Source organism: Canis lupus, chromosome 17 (genome assembly GCF_048164855.1).
Source record: "Canis lupus baileyi chromosome 17, mCanLup2.hap1, whole genome shotgun sequence".
In the NCBI taxonomy this organism is placed as follows: Eukaryota; Metazoa; Chordata; class Mammalia; order Carnivora; family Canidae; genus Canis; species Canis lupus.
Window position 1 is genome coordinate 51,185,962 of NC_132854.1, and position 15,637 is coordinate 51,201,598.

At 46.5% G+C, this 15,637-nt stretch overlaps 1 protein-coding gene across 1 annotated transcript in view; it reads right to left on the bottom strand.

Annotated features, from left to right (window-relative positions):
* The window catches only part of LOC140608083 (protocadherin-8-like), a 121,482-nt gene that overhangs the window by 66,344 nt on the left and 39,501 nt on the right, over positions 1-15,637 (bottom strand). The gene's annotated exons all lie outside the window — the stretch shown is intronic.

Consider the following 15,637-nt stretch of genomic DNA (forward strand, 5'->3'; position numbering starts at 1 on the left):
TGGTTCAAGTCCCATCTTTGTCACTTACCAGCTGTGTGACTTTGGCAATCTGCTTCACCACGCTGAGCCTTAATTTCTCACATGTAAATGGCAATGGTACTAACTTCATGTTAACGCTGTTTCAAGCATTAGGTGAATTGCACTTACAAAGCCCTTAGCTAAGTTCATGGTACATCCGAAGCAACCCATAAATGTTAACTCTTTTGTTTTCTGATGGTGATGGCATCAACATCATTATTACAAATAAGTCAAAGGCAGAGCAAGAGGTTAATCCTTGACTGCCAACTCACAGGGGAGGAGATTAAGAATAAAGAACAAGACCAATGACGGTTTACAGGCCTAGTACCTTGGACAGCTGCTCAAACAGGCAGAGGGGTCAGGTCCAGAGAACGAACAGTACTACCTGAAATATCTCCCATCCTTAAGGTTTTGCCTATGGCCGAACTTTCCATTTCAGGGAAAGAGATGAACTGTTTCTACCGCAAGCCACTCTTACTGTCCACTCCAATCTTCCTGTGTCCTACTCCACAACAGCAAGAACAACACAATCAACAGAGAAGAGGCTCTCGTGGACACAGGATCAGAGATAAGGAGGCAGTGTGGGAAGCTGTCTCCCAGAGGGGAAGCTTGTCACGGCCCCGCCGCAGAGCTGAAGGTGGAAAGTCAGAGGCATGACCCATCTCCTGTCTGGCTGTGGATCAATGATGCACATCTTGGCTTCTGTCCCTTTCCCACTGACACACTTTCATTTTGGCGAATTTAGAGAAATGAAGCACAAAGGGGAAAAAAAAAAGACAGAACACAGGTGAAAAAATCCAGATTCCATATTTATTAAGTACTCTTCTCTATCACTCATATTATTTTTTTAATATGGCATTTTATGATTAGTTATACACTGGAACCAAATGATAAAGATACAAGAACCTGTCACATAGAGAGACATACCAGAAAAGGCAATTACAATACAATGTTTAAATACTGATAAAGATGGCACAAGTGCTTGGACATAAAGAAGGAGAAGTCAAAAAAGTCAAGAAAGATGTCTCTTTAAAAGTGGTGTCTCAGGGACACCTGGGTGGCTCAGTGATTAAGCATCTGACTTTGGCCCAAGGTGTGATCCTGGAGTCCCAGGATCGAGTCCCACGTCGGGCTCCCTTCATGGAGCCTGCTTCTCCCTCTGCCTGTGTCTCTGCTTCTTCCTCTCTGTGTCTCTCATGAATAAATAAATAAAATATTTAAAATTTAAAAAATAAAAAATAAAAATAAATAAAAGTGGTGTCTCAGCCAGGACCTAAATGAAGGAGGGAGAAGCTGAAAGAAAATAGACATACATGCCAAGGACCAATAAAGTTCTTCTTAACAGAAGAACTAAGAGAATTTCATTAGTCAAAGGCAGAGAAAAAATAAATAATAAAGACCACATAATGCAGAACCTTGTAAAGTAGAAACATATCATTGCCTTCTGAGCCTACAGGAAACAAATCGGAATGTAATTCCCATGCTTCAATCAGGAGAGTCTAGGTTTTCCAGTGGGTAAAAAAAATCATCATCATCATCATCATCATCATCATCATCATCATCATCATCCCATGATCTCAGTAGCTTGGCACACAAAAGTTTGCTTCTTACTTCTACAAAATGCCCCACAGGGAGCTAAACACGCAACATGAGGTGGGAAGGGGACTTTGTTCATCATGATCCTTTCATGATCCCTTCAGAATCCCCATCAGGCTGATGGAAGTCCCATCTCTAAAAGTTCTTCAGAGCTACTTAGCTAAAGGGAGCAGAAAACAGCCATTCAGACTGGGCTCCTAAAGCATCAGCCTAAAATTGACACGCATGTTTCTTGAGCCAAAGGAAATCATGTAGCCACATCTAACTTGCAAAAGGCAGGAGTGGGTACCCCCACCTTGAACCGGTAGGGAAAAGAACCAGAAATTCATGGTGATCTGTACTAATGACATCCATGCTCTGTTTCTCCTTCCTCATGCTTTATTATAAACGAATACCTCCTTACATTGTGTATAGTAAATAGTTCTTATCAAAATGCGCTCACAAGTGTCCTTGACCCATGGGGTGCCCCCAGTGAGAGAGGGCAAGCATGATCACGTCCATCTGATCAACAAGGAAAGTGAAGAGCAGAGAGTTTAAAGAGTCCTTGCCAACCCTGTTCAGAGGTGGAAGAGAGCCAAACTCCTTGGCCCCTATCTGTTGATTTATCCACTTTACAACTACGGTGAAGAGCAAGTAAACAGAACCAAATAAAGCAAGTTCCTGCAGAGGCCAGAGATGCCCTTTTTCCTGCCCCAGCCATGAGAAAGACAGCTGGCGCATGCACCCCACTCTCCCAGCCTACACGCGGGCAAACAAACCTGAAGCATGCTAATGAGATGAAGTTCTACAGCGCCACTGGGAAAGGTCTGAGTCCTCCGGGAATGGAACAAAACCAGTTAAAAGAGCTGATTCTTTGCAGGTTCACCCTCCTGAAGGTGACTCACTGGAGTTTCCCCGTCGACTTACGATTGCAAAGTTTAAAATGGAAGCATTTGCAAGGATAACTAAACCACACCAGCCTGATTCCCTGACGTGGCACTTTACCAGTGAATGCCAGAGGCTAACTAAGTCAGCTGATTGGAGGATTGAAGTATTTTCCAGACGTTCAGAGAAACTCAAAGCACATCAATTCCAATGCGCTGGTTTGCCTATGATGGGGCTTACACGATTATTAGGACCAACGCAGATAATGGGCTTCACGCTTCACAAGCTAGTGACTACCAAAGCATTTCCCGAGTCCCTTTTTCACTTCTTCAATCATAGACCCTCTTTGTGGGGAAGCAGGTGCAAGCGCTGTAAAGGAGGAGTATGCAGTATCTGAACCCAAAATACCGTGTAATGTAGAAGGGCTACTTCCTTTCAGGCACCAAAGTTTGTTCCCATCATTCTAACAAGCATTGCTCCGAACTATTCAAAGCCTGCTGCCGAGACAACTAACTTTAAAAAAAGGATCAGCTAATCTGAAAGATTGTGTGGTTGGTAGGGACATACATGAGCAGGCATCTGAAACATTAGGGGGGAAAAATGAATACCCTAACATGGTTTTCCAAAGAACAAATTAGGCTGTGGCAAATACCACCCCCCACCCACCCAGCGCTTCCAAAGATTTCAGATGGTAAATCCAAGTATAAGTCCAGCAGTTCTTCCCAACTAAAAACTGAAATCCCCCATCTTAGTCTGGACCCGAACATTTTACAGCTGTTTCCATACAGCAAGTGAACTCAGGGTGTGACTCAGAAAGAAAAAAAAGAGGGGATCCCTGGGTGGCTCAGCGGTTTGGCACCTGCCTTTGGCCCAGGGCAGGATCCTGGAGTCCTGGGATTGAGTCCCACGTCGGGCTCCCAGCATGGAGCCTGCTTCTCCCTCCTCCTGTGTCTCTGCCTCTCTCTCTCTCTCTCCCTCTCTCTCTCTAAAATAAATAAATAAATAAATACTTAAAAAAAAAGAAAAAGGAAAAAAGAGAGAGAGAGAAATGTGTTCAGCTAGTGGTCTGCTCTCTGAAATCTCATGGGTCGCTTGAAGCAGTCTTCATTTCCTATTTTCTTCTCAGGGTGATTTAGCCTCAGGTATTTCTAAAGGCTTGGGAACAGAGATAAAGATTATCTCTCTTCCTGCCCATTTCTCCATCAGTTCTGAGCTATATATCTGGGGTCCAAGACATATGTGTCCTCGTCCTGGATATTGAATTCTGTGTTCACCTTATATATCACTCACTTGCTGCATTTCCTCACCATTTTTTTTTCTTTCTCCCTTCCTTCCCTTTTTTTTCCCCTCCCTCCCTCCATTTGTGAGAGGCCACCCGGCCCTTTTAGAGCATGAAGATGAAAATGAATCTAACTGGAGTAAGGAGGCTACTCTCTCTGGAATATTTAAATGAGATAAATGATGCCAGTCAGAACACCAGTTCCCTGACATATTGGAGTGCCAAGAGCCATGTAGAGCTGTCACTCAGAAGAATGACTTCCCAGCCACCATCCTGCTGTCCTGCAGACCCACCACCCTCCCCCCTCCACCTCCTCTTGAATGTGTATTTCCTGCAGGAGGGGAGAAGGCCAGCCCATCCTTACTGCTGGGGGCCAACCTAGGAAGCAATATTCTTGCCTTCGAAGGAGCTAGCACACACTTACCCAAGGTGTGGGGTAATGAATTGCAACGGTGGCAGTGCCTTTCCCCGGAACGGATGCGGTTTTGTATTCCTTGCCAAGGCCCCTGCCAACCAGCAAAGCTGCCTAGGGTACATGATCCCCCTCTAAATTGGACTATTGTATTCAAGCTGTCATTTTTCATTTTTAAAACCAGGAATCCCTTCAGGTAATCAGTAACCTTGAAGAGGACTGAACTCTCAAGCACAGGTCTGCCGGAAAGTCCTCCGGGAGCCTGGAAAAGTTGGTGAAAAATAGACAAACACGGGCGCCCACACTGCAGTCATCTGCCTCCTGCGGTGTCCCTCACTATCTCCCTTCCACCTTCGCCTTAAATGTTCCACAAAGTTTAGACAGGTTTAGGTTATCACTCAAACACTGTGACTCAAAACTCGGGGAAATTGTTCCTGGAATGGAGTTCTCAATTTATTGGCCAATTTCACCTTGATTTTGTGTCACTGGCCGCGTTGCTTGGTCCTTCAGCTTGTATTACATACTCTAAAACTGTGAAACATTCTCAAATATTTTAAATATCACCTATAATTGTATTCAGCACAGAATCTCTCCTTCTGGAAAGATAAATAAAAATAATTTTTCTAAAAGGCAACATTGTTCTCTGCCCTGGTGCTTTCATAAATAGCTAAAATCTGCCACCTTCTGGATTTTCCAGGATGGCTAGGCCATCAACTGGCCTCATTTTCTTCATCCCCCCACCCCAACCAGATAGTCTCCAGCTATGCAGGGACACTGCCATCTAGTGGGCATTTTCTAGAAGGCTCATTGGGCAGAAATGTGTAAAAGAACACGGCTTTCTGAGGGGGAAGCAAATATCCACCTGGGGAAATTTACTCCAACTACAGTTATGAAAAGAAAACAAACCATTTGCAGGCTGTCGATGTTCGAATCGAAAAGTCAGCAATTATTAAATAGATCTGCAAAATTTAAAACAAAAGACTCCATTATGCTCCAACCAGGACAGCCTCATATGGAAAAATGCATTTTTTTTTTTTTTTACTTCAAGTGGTGGTATAAATCGGGCAATACCCACACCAGAACCATAGCAACGTCATCCTTCCTCCAGTCACCTGAAAGAAGATGAAGACTTCTGAGCTGCTTCTCAGTCTTTTCCTCCTCCTTCGCCTGAGGAACAGATCAAAACCTACCGCCTGCGTAATACTCAGCCCTGACATTGCAACAAAAATAACGTCGATGCTTTTGCAGTTTTAACAATTTCTTGGCTCTCTATTTTAAACGCTTCCTGGACTTTCTTCCATGCCCAAGGAGCATGCATTCTGGAGAGCTCTGGAGACCTGACAACATTGTGATCAGTCCCCAGTGTCATCTGGGCATGGGTCGCAGCGAGAGCAGAAAATAGGATCCAGTGGGCCCCCGCTTGTGATGTTTCAAGGATATAATTTCATTGCTCTCTCGTCTGCTATGTTTTGAAATCTCTCCCACAGTTCTCCTTTGGTAAGACGAAGGGGCTTGGGGGGCATCCCCCACCCCAGTGTCAGAAACAGTCCCCGCAGCTGTGAGCTCCACTTGGGAGGTTGTCAGCAAGTTGACAAACTAGCTCAGCTGCTGGAAATCTACTTCTCACTGAAACACAGGGAAGTGTATACTGGAGATTCGCAATGTGGTACCAAATTCACTTTCAGAAAATCAAAATCGATTTAAAGTGTTTTACTGACAGAGAGGAAGGGGCACCACATCATCCTCATCCTTCATTTCTTCTTTCCTGTCCATTCAAGGTTTCTGCTGAACCACACCTTCCCACAGATTCCAGCCCTAAACAGCCACCTGGGGGCTTTGCTGCCTCCCCATGATCATTTGATGCCAGAGGTGGGCACTTTGTGGAAGCAAGCAGCTAGCCTCAGGTCAACCTCATAAAGGCGGCTCCAGAGAAGGCTTTCTCCCTGGTGCTGGCTCTCGCCATTGGTTGAGACAAACCTCAGTTGTCTGGTTGGTTGGTTGGTTGGTTGGTTGGTTGGTTGCTGTTTATTTGGGGAGTGGGAAAGGATTGGGGGTTGAACATAGAAAATCAGCGGATCTGATCACCTCCAGATAAAGAAATTCTACATCTGAAGCCAACCTCCAACTTCATGGCACTTTAAAATTTGGCAACACAAACAGCTGGAGTCTGGGCTGGCCCAACTCCCAAGCTGTTTGGGAACCAGAGCGGAGGATTTCGGTAATGCTTCTGGCCAGGTTATTATTAGTAAGGCCATCTCCAGGCAGCTATTGAACCTGATGTTAATTACTGTCTGTCTTCTCTTTCCCCATTGCGGGTGACATGTCCCACTGCCATCATGGCCAGTCCAGGCCAGGCATGCAAGGGGATAAAAGTCCCAGCAGTCTGGAATGGGAGGATTGGAGCAGGGGGGCACTGCGGCTAGACAAGCGGTTTTAGGGCTTTGGCAACATTTTCATCCCACATAGATGAGGTTTAGTTTTAAGTTTCTGCTTCTGGTGCCCTCCCCAAGATGGCTCTACCTTTCCTACCTCTGGGGCCATAAAGGGTGTCCTTGCAAATCTGTATGTGATAATAAATAGATACAATAGATAAAGTAAAATAAGATAGAGGTCCAAAAATTACTTCAATTTGCTAAATCTTGGGTGCTACTCTAGCTATTGGTTACCGGTTAAATTGGATATTGTAACAGGTGTCAGGGGACAAACTGGAAGCATGAATGTGTTCTGTGGACAAAATGGCATGACAGCAGCTACCCACAGTGGACTAAGCTGGTGATAAGAAGGGAAGCTAGAGGCTTAGAAAGTGCCTTTGCTGGAGGACAGCACAATGACAAGGGTTAGCCATTTCTGATGCATAACATAATAAACCCTGACAATTCTACACCAAACTCCATGCAAACCAGCAAGAACTCAAAAAACTTCCTGGCTTCAAAGGCCTCTCAGACTAGAAGGAGACAGTATTTATATAACTAACTATGCAACAACGTGGTACGTGGAGAGAACAAAGACTGTGGGAATACAGGACAGGGTAATTAATTTTTCTGGGAAGGGTCAGGGAAAACCTCACAGGGGAGAGGATCTCTGTAGAGCCTTGACTGACAAGAAAGGGAGCAAGGGAGATGACAGTAATCCAGGACAAGGGCCTGAGCAACAGGGAGGAGGCTAGGGTGGCCATGCAGGTGCACGTTGCTGAGGCAGAAGGGTACCCAAGCCTGTGGCAGATGTCAAGGCTGCAGAAGGCAGGTGATCCCTGTTGACTGGAAACCAAACGTCCTGCCAAGAATTGTGGCAATGGAGAGCTGGCTTCTAGAATTATTGAAGCAGGAAGTAATTTAGAGACTAATTTTGGCAGTAGCGATAAGAAAGGATGGAAGAGAGGAGGAAAGAGGGTAGAGACAGGCCGACCAGGTAAGGGGCTATTGCTCTGGTCCAGGTGAGACGTGGTGAGAAGCCTTTCCGGTGGCTAGAGAATTAGAAATAGAAGGTTAAAGAGAGGTTTTGGAAAGAAATCTAAGGCAAACTTGAAAGAATCTGATGGGAGATGAAAGGAAAGGACCAGGTGACATAATGTGGATAAAACTGTGGGGTGATGGCGCCATACCTGACAAGGGACAGAAGAGTTTGGGGTTTTGGTTCCAGTGAATTTGGGTTCAGATGTCTTAAGCTTGTGGGGCTCATGGGACTCCCAGTGGGAAACCAGAACTACAACTCTGGAGATCCGGTGAGGAGCTAAGAGCACAGATTTGATCCCCCAACGATGTGGGGGCATGAATCTTTGAGTAGTGGGTTCACTAGGACATCTCAAGCCTACAAAAGTGCTTGGCACACATTGAGGGGTTCCATAAATATTTGTGGATATTTATTCATTGGATGAATTTGATGACCATCAATCTGCGGGGGATAACTCAGCGCCCTGGAGATGGGTGACATTTCTCAGAAAGCAAAAAAGCAAAAAGCAGGGCAGCCCGGGTGGCTCAGCGGTTTAGCACCGCCTTCAGCCCAGGGTGTGATCCTGGAGACCTGGGATCGAGTCCTGCAGTCCCTGCATGGAGCCTGCTTCTCCCTCTACCTGTGTCTCTGCCTGTGTGTGTGTGTGTGTATCTCATGAATAAATAAATAAAATCTTTAAAAAAAAAAAAAAAAGAAAGCAAAAAGCAAGGATGGGGTGGAACCCTTAAGAAGGACATCCTAAGTGTTTAGAGGACACTTTCAGAAAATTTGCTGTGAAGAAAAGGAGAAAGGACAGCACCTTGAGGGTTCTCTAAGATGGGCACCTTTATAGGGTTCACTAGTCAGTGTCCTAGCAGGTAACAGAATCCCAACAGATTGTTCAAATGAAGAGGCTGAATGAAGGCACTGTCTGTAGAGGTCCACGGCAGGAAACCATCTCTACCCCTAGGTCTGACCGAGCAATGGGAGAAAATAGTATTACCAGGGTTCAAAGAATGCAGGAGCCTTGAATCAGGGGCTCTCAGGCTGGTGGAGGGATGAAGCCAAATCATGGTGCCACACAGGGGTGCCTATGGAGAAGAAAACCCCTGATCTACCCTCTGATCTCTTGCCAGTGCCTCCCATAGGCAGACTCAACTGGAAACCAAAGTGCAAAGGGGGTGGGGGCGTTCTAGAGTGTGGGAGCCAATTCTCCTGAGGGACAGAGAAGGGACGGAAAGGCATATGGTAGGTGGGGGCAAATAGAGAACTACCAACACGGAGGGGAAAGAAACCCATCCAGGAAGGATAGAAAGCTTGCAGGTGCAAGAATGAGTGGAGATATTGCCAGAGATGGGGGCTTAACTGTGAGCTGGCAAAGTAAAGCTCACACGAGGCCAGGGAGTCTAAGATAAGGTAGACTTTGATGACACCAAGGATATGACCATACGGAAGGCCTCTTCCCCAGACTCCAGAAGTAGCTGCTCCATGTAGATGGTCCTCCTTGTGTCCCAGGATGCCCCTGAAGCTGTGAGTGTCAGGCATTTGGTACAGCTTGCCCATTCCCTAGCCCCCTCGGGGCATATTCTAAGAGCCTCTCCGTCCCTCGGATACCACCACCACCTGCTCTCTCTCCAGAGGCTGTGCGTGATGAATATTCAGGGTGAGGCAGGAGGAAGCGGACACCTCCAAAAGCCATTTGTGCTGCCTCAGCTCTTGAGCAAGGCTGAGGTTCTCCCAGCAGGCCCACTCCAAACACCTGTCTGTGGAGCCCCGTGTGTGTCTGTGGGGCCCAGTGTGTGCCAGATACAGAAATCGGGGCTGTGCTTTCGCTGTCCTAACGAGAATGCCAGAAAATCATTGTCTTATCATCCCTATCTTAGGGACGAGAGAACTGATGCCTGATGTCATTGAGAAACTTGTCTCAGGTCACATTTAGCAATCTGATGGCAGAGCCCAGGCTGGGAACCCTTCCTGTCGTCCAACTCCCATCCACTGAGCATCTGGGATGTGGCCAGCACAGTTCTAGACACTGGCAATTAAGGGGTGAACAAGGCAGCCAGAGCCCTGCCCTCCTAGAGCCCACTTTCTAAGTGTGGGTGTGTGTGGGGGGGGGGGGGGACAGACAGCAAGCACATCTCTAATAGCGATAGTGACTTTTCCCCCGAGCCTCGCCGTACAGCTTTTGGATACCCTCCAATGCCAAGCTGAAAAAAATCCATGATCATAACACAAAACCCTGATTGTTAAGAAGGCAACACACCCACACAGCAGGTCTGTCTGCTGTGTTTGTGCGGCACCTTCCCACCAAGTGCTTGAAACGTGTTAAATAATCATTGCCATTCCACGGCAAGTGCATTTCTCTTTTATTTTAATCCTATTATAGAATTTTTTGATGGCAACCTGCTGTTAGAGTACATCTAACTATGTTAAAGCTCCCCGGGCCCTGAGCATGAAAGAACCTCTTTGGAACACACGCTAGGACAGGTCTACCTTGTTAGCATGGAAATGAAAATAAAAAGCACTGCTCTGGGGCAACGAGGAGGAGGAGGAGGAGGAGGGGTGTTCTAATACCAACACTTAGGAGGTGATCTCTCCTTGTTCTCTCCTTCATGCTTCAGGTGGTAGTGGCTTGATGGTGAGGACTCTTTTCTGTATTCTATGCAGGGTCTGGTGCTGGGTGTTTGAGCAGCGACGACTAGTAATATAACTTGCAACCCTTTAGCTAAAGGTCATATCTTGCCCTTATGCTCCCGTTGCTTTTTTGGTGCAAGGGAATCAGTAGTCAGGATAACGTACAGGCTCACTCCTGAACTTTGGTGATGTTTCATTAACGAAATGGAAATATATATAATTTAAATATGCAGGTGAACATCTCCCTCCGCCTGCAATTATGCAAATGAAGAGCGGCCCTGGCGTGGCACGAATAACAGCTTCCTAGAGAATCCTGAGTTCACACTCCTTCAACAAAGTTAACCTTTATGGGGTTGCTGCCAGAATTTGTATTTTGATCATTTCACTCTAGAGAATAACAACACACAGGTAGTACTATGTTGGTAGTAAAAATTAGAAATTATCCAGGGCACCTGAGCTTTCTGGGCCTCGCGTATGCCCAGGAGGATAGATAATGGGTGCTGTAAATAAAATTAATCATTGAAGTCCATTTGAATAAAAGATGGATAGATATATCTGCTCTCCTTAGTGCTGTGGTGGTGGTGGCGGAGGTGACAATCATGAGGCATCCTTCACGTGTTCTGAAAGGCCGGTTCCTAGAAAACCCATGCAGGAAAATCAAGTTCTCCTGTAAGGATAATGTCTTATTATGATCTTTGTGGCCTGTGGTACAACGTTAGGACTCAATGTATTTATTGTTCAGGAATCTATGTAAAGGGTTAGAATTTATTAATACCTCACAGATGCTGTTTATGGATTCTTTTTATAGTAACAGCGGAAGTTGTACCAAGGAGATGAGAGATTATTTTAAAGGAGTTTAACCAAATCATTCCCATGTCAGTGTGGGGCTGTGTATGTTTGTACACACCCACAAGATTCCTCACTAAAAAGGGAGATAAATAGAAATAGAATTCATCTCCTTAAGGGACAGTCGAGAAGACCATAGTGGATGAACCCCTCAACTTGCAGGGTATATACAAAATATTTAACAGCCAGCCAGACATGAGATATCACAACAGATGCTGGCTTTACCAAGGCATTTGTCATACACAGAAGTCCTGCAACAGCCCACTGGAGGCTCTTCTGCAGATGGGGACATCTATTTACTTACACGCTAAGTGCGTTCTACGATCGGCAGGGACTCTGGGCTAAATGTCAGTGATTCACAGAATAAAATGTTACGGCCTCAGAATCTAGTAAAGAAAATAAAGCACACATAAAACATAATACACAATAGAAAAAAATACACAACACAATGCATAAATGTCCTAAGACATTTATAACACAAAGGGTTATAGAAGTTAAGAAGAGGGGAAATTACTTATAGCTGAAGGAGCCAGCAATCTCCTCTGCATAGAAGAGACTAGTATTTGAGCTTGATGCTCAGATAGGATTTAGACATCATTATGGACTAACTGTTCGTGTTCCTCCAGAACTCATACATGGAAGCCCTAACCCCCAAGGTGATGATAAGTGGAGGTGAAGCCTTTGGGAGATAACTAGGTTTTGATGAGGTCATGAGGTTGAGGCTGCCATGGTGGGATTAGCGCCCTTGTAGGAAGGGGAAGAGACCAGAGCTCCCTCTCCCTACCTGTGAGAACACAGCAGGAAGGCAGCTGTCTATAAGGCAGGGAAAGGGCCCTCACTGGGGAACTGAATCTTCTGGACCCTTGCTCTTGGACCTGCCAGCCTCCAGGACGGCAAGAGTAAATGTCTACTGCTTAAGCCACGCAGCTTAACGGCGCTTTGTTATAGCAGCCTGAACAGTCTAAGACAGGTGTGGACGGTCAGGAAAATGAGCATCCCAGAGGAAGGAAAAATGCTAAGTGCCTACAGAGGAAGGAAAGTGAGAGGCAGATTCAGAGAGCCGTTCAGCTTGTCCACATCACAGGACTCATGAAGTCTGGTAATAAGAGGTACAACTGGGACGGTAGATTGGGGTCAGACCATGACAAGCCATGAATGTCAGAGGAAGGTATTTGGATCTGATTCTGTGGCACATGGAGCACAGTCAAAAATTATTTCAGTAGGAGAGTAACACGATAGAGCTTCATCATCAATCAACTCAACAATATTTTAACCTTAACAGGTAATGGTGGCAGCGAGCTGGCCCCAGAATGCCAAGCTCAGCTGAATAAGGTCAGGCAGTGGGCTGCATGCGCCTCTTGCACCTGAGCCTGGAAAAATAACTGCTTATTCAGGCTGTCAGTCACCAAGTCACTGGAAGCATCCTCTGTGCAGGACGACGATGAACTTCATACTTAGCAGCAGGAATTTGCTCTGCCCCACAGCTGTCATCTGGGACCAGGACAAAGAAGAGGCTTAAGAGGATCTGAGAGAGGAGCCTGTAGGCACTCCCATTTGTACTGTATATTTCCGTCAGCTTGGCTGACGAGGCTGGTCAATGTTCATTTTTCTGCATGAAATAGAAAAGCAGAAGTCTGTTGATTTTACGTTTTATGGCTGATCGATGAGGGTCAGAGTGAGGGCTTTGAGACCTGCTGAGAGGGAGGAATTGTGGTGCTTTTGACGGCCTCATTTGTGTTGTGTCTTCTTCTGGGAAAAAGGAAGGTCAAGGTGAATCCCTCTTTCAGACTCCGATGACTCCAGCGGCATCACCCCTGGGCTGAAGAGGCAATGGTGGGGGCGTTGCCAGCCAGGCCAAGCAAGGAGAGGTGACGGTTAAGGGCTTTGAAGAAATGCTGCACTTTTGGCATAGGGACCCCAAACTGCACCTGCATTTCTGCAGGCTCTTCACTTGCTTTTTATATCCTCGCAGGCTGTCTCTGGAATTGCTGAAAGGTGGAAAATCTGCACACTCCTTGGGCGTCAGAGAGACCACAAGGGCAGGGAAGAAAGTGGCAGGAACTCAGGAGACCGGGCTCTCCAATAACCAGGTACGTGTAATTCTAGCCCCAACCAGGTGCCTTCAGCAGAGCCCCAACTTTATTGTTGTAAAACTACCATCGCTATTAATAATAGCTATGAAGTGTTAAACACCCTCTGTATGGAGTGCTTTACTTGTTGGGGAAAAAAAGAGAGAGAAAAAGAAATGCTTTACTTCAATATGATTGCATTTAACCCTGGGAATAACCTCTAAGCATGTGATTATCGTCCTTATTTTACACAAGCAGTCAAAGCTCTGACAGGTTAAGTAGCTGGTCCAAGGTCACCTAGAAATAAGCCATAGAACAGATTGGAGCCCAGATCCCACCCTCTTAGTAATTGGCCATACTGTCTCCTCTACCTCACTCTTCTCACCTGTGTTATGGGGAAACCCATCATAAGGATCAAAGCCCAGCTAAGCCTCAATGCGTGCAGACAGGCCTTGCAAACCACAAAGGGCTGGGCAAATATAAGACAGCACTGCTGTCAAATCCACTCCGCTTCGCCTTTGTTAGGGTCAAACAGGATTTAGACGTAGATGCGTTTCCAAAGGCCAAAATGTTGCATAAAACCAAGGTGTTACCATCAGGAAATTTTCCAAGAGTCAGTGTGCCCGGCACTATGTTCTACACAGGCATCAGGGAGGGAAAGAAACAGGAGGGCCACCCTGGGATCCACAGGACCCATTTGACTAGGTAAGGAGGTTAAATGGCTACTTGAGCAAAAGCAAGAGACCCACGCAGAGATGCATCGGCTCCATTCCACGGAGCAGAACGGAGGCGGCCGGGCCCAGCCCAGCATCACCCTCCTCTCTTCAGCCAGTTGAAGCTTTTTCCCATTGTTCTGGCTCCTACACGGTTTGCATGTGAAAGCAGCGCAGTGTGGACATCATTAAAAGTCTCCCGACTGGAGGCTGGAATGAGACACTGATCGTCCTATTAAGCAACAGATTTCATAAACAAACGCAATTCATCCTGCCTGCAGCCTGACACCGCTGTCGGAGGAGCGCTGCGGAAAATAATGCGGCTGCTCCTGCTCTGCTCCAAGTCCCAGAGGCCGGCGAGCCCCACCAAGTCACAGGGCCCGAGCTCTGCAAACGGCCTGCTGCGGCCACCACCATGCAGCGGAGAAGGAGCACCCCCCACCTGCACCTGCACCCGCACCCCCCGAAAGCCTGAGTGTCCCGGTGGCTGTTAAACTGCCATGGCTACAAAGCCATCGGAGCAGCCAACCGGAGCAACGGCCTCCCGAGAAATGACAGATTTAAAGGAAGAAATACCACGCGCTTGCTTGAGGCGAGTTATTTTAATATAATGCCGAGATGACAGCTCTCCACATTTAATCATCAGACTCCCGATTTTTTTTTTTCCTTTTTTGCCACGACATTAGAATTTCTCACAATTTGGAAACTGTTTCTTTTCTACCCATGCCTGACAGTTGCATGTTGGCCAAAAAAAAAAAAAAAAAAAAAGTCTTGTAAATTTCTCCAATTATTTTTAATAAAATGTAAATGATCTCCACAAGCCCTCTCTCTGCCCACGTCCCCCACCTTCCCCCCCACAGCCAAAGGAAGCAAATGGGCCATGCGTGTCCCCCCACCAAGAAGGCCTCCTTCTCCCCCCATGCTCCCAACCTGCCACTCAGAAGGCTTGCCTCTCTCTCTGTCACCTACATTATGACCATTTCTTTTTCTGAGGGTGCCTGTGATCAGCTCTGTCAGAGAGACTGTGCATTTGATTATCTGTGCCTAAGTGGGCTGAAGCAGGCTGGCTGCCTCCCGATCAGAAGCTCAGCCACATCTCAGCGTTTGGCAGCCACTAAAATGGACATCAGCCCGAGCCTCTGGTTTGCTAATTCATAACAGGGTTAGGTCTGTAGGATTCTCACACCCTGTTTCCTTTTAATGGATTAGAAGCTGAAATAGAGACATGTTATATCTTAATGAAAGATGCACAGCAGGATGGGACCTCAGCCAGGACCCACACCCAGGGTACAAGGGACTCCGAATGTTTCTTCTTTCACAGAACTTTGAGTGTCTACTGTCTGGAGGCCCTGAGGACATGAAAATAAATAAGATATGGTTCTCCTCTGGAAGAGTTAACAAGGCAATAGAGCAGGGTAGACAGGTAAATAAATAATTTGAGCACAGTGTGAGAGGCAACACCAACCAGGGAGGCTCAAGGGGAAGGGAGTGGGGGGCGTCTAGCTGCTGACAGAGCCACACAAGTGACAGGGAAGGGCCAGGGGCCCTTCAAGAGCAGGGCATCATTGGGGAAGAAAGAGTACAGGCCACTGAATGGAGCAGACATCTGGAAGTGCAGCTGGAAAGAACCATGGTAGTAAAGAGGGATGATTTTAGTGGCTTTCTAACTACTGGGGGTCCAATGCCTGTCCCAGAGCAGCCTGGAATATGTTCTTATTTATATGTCAACAATCCTCCTCCCCCACCCCCACCCACCCCCCAAATAAACAGCCTCTTG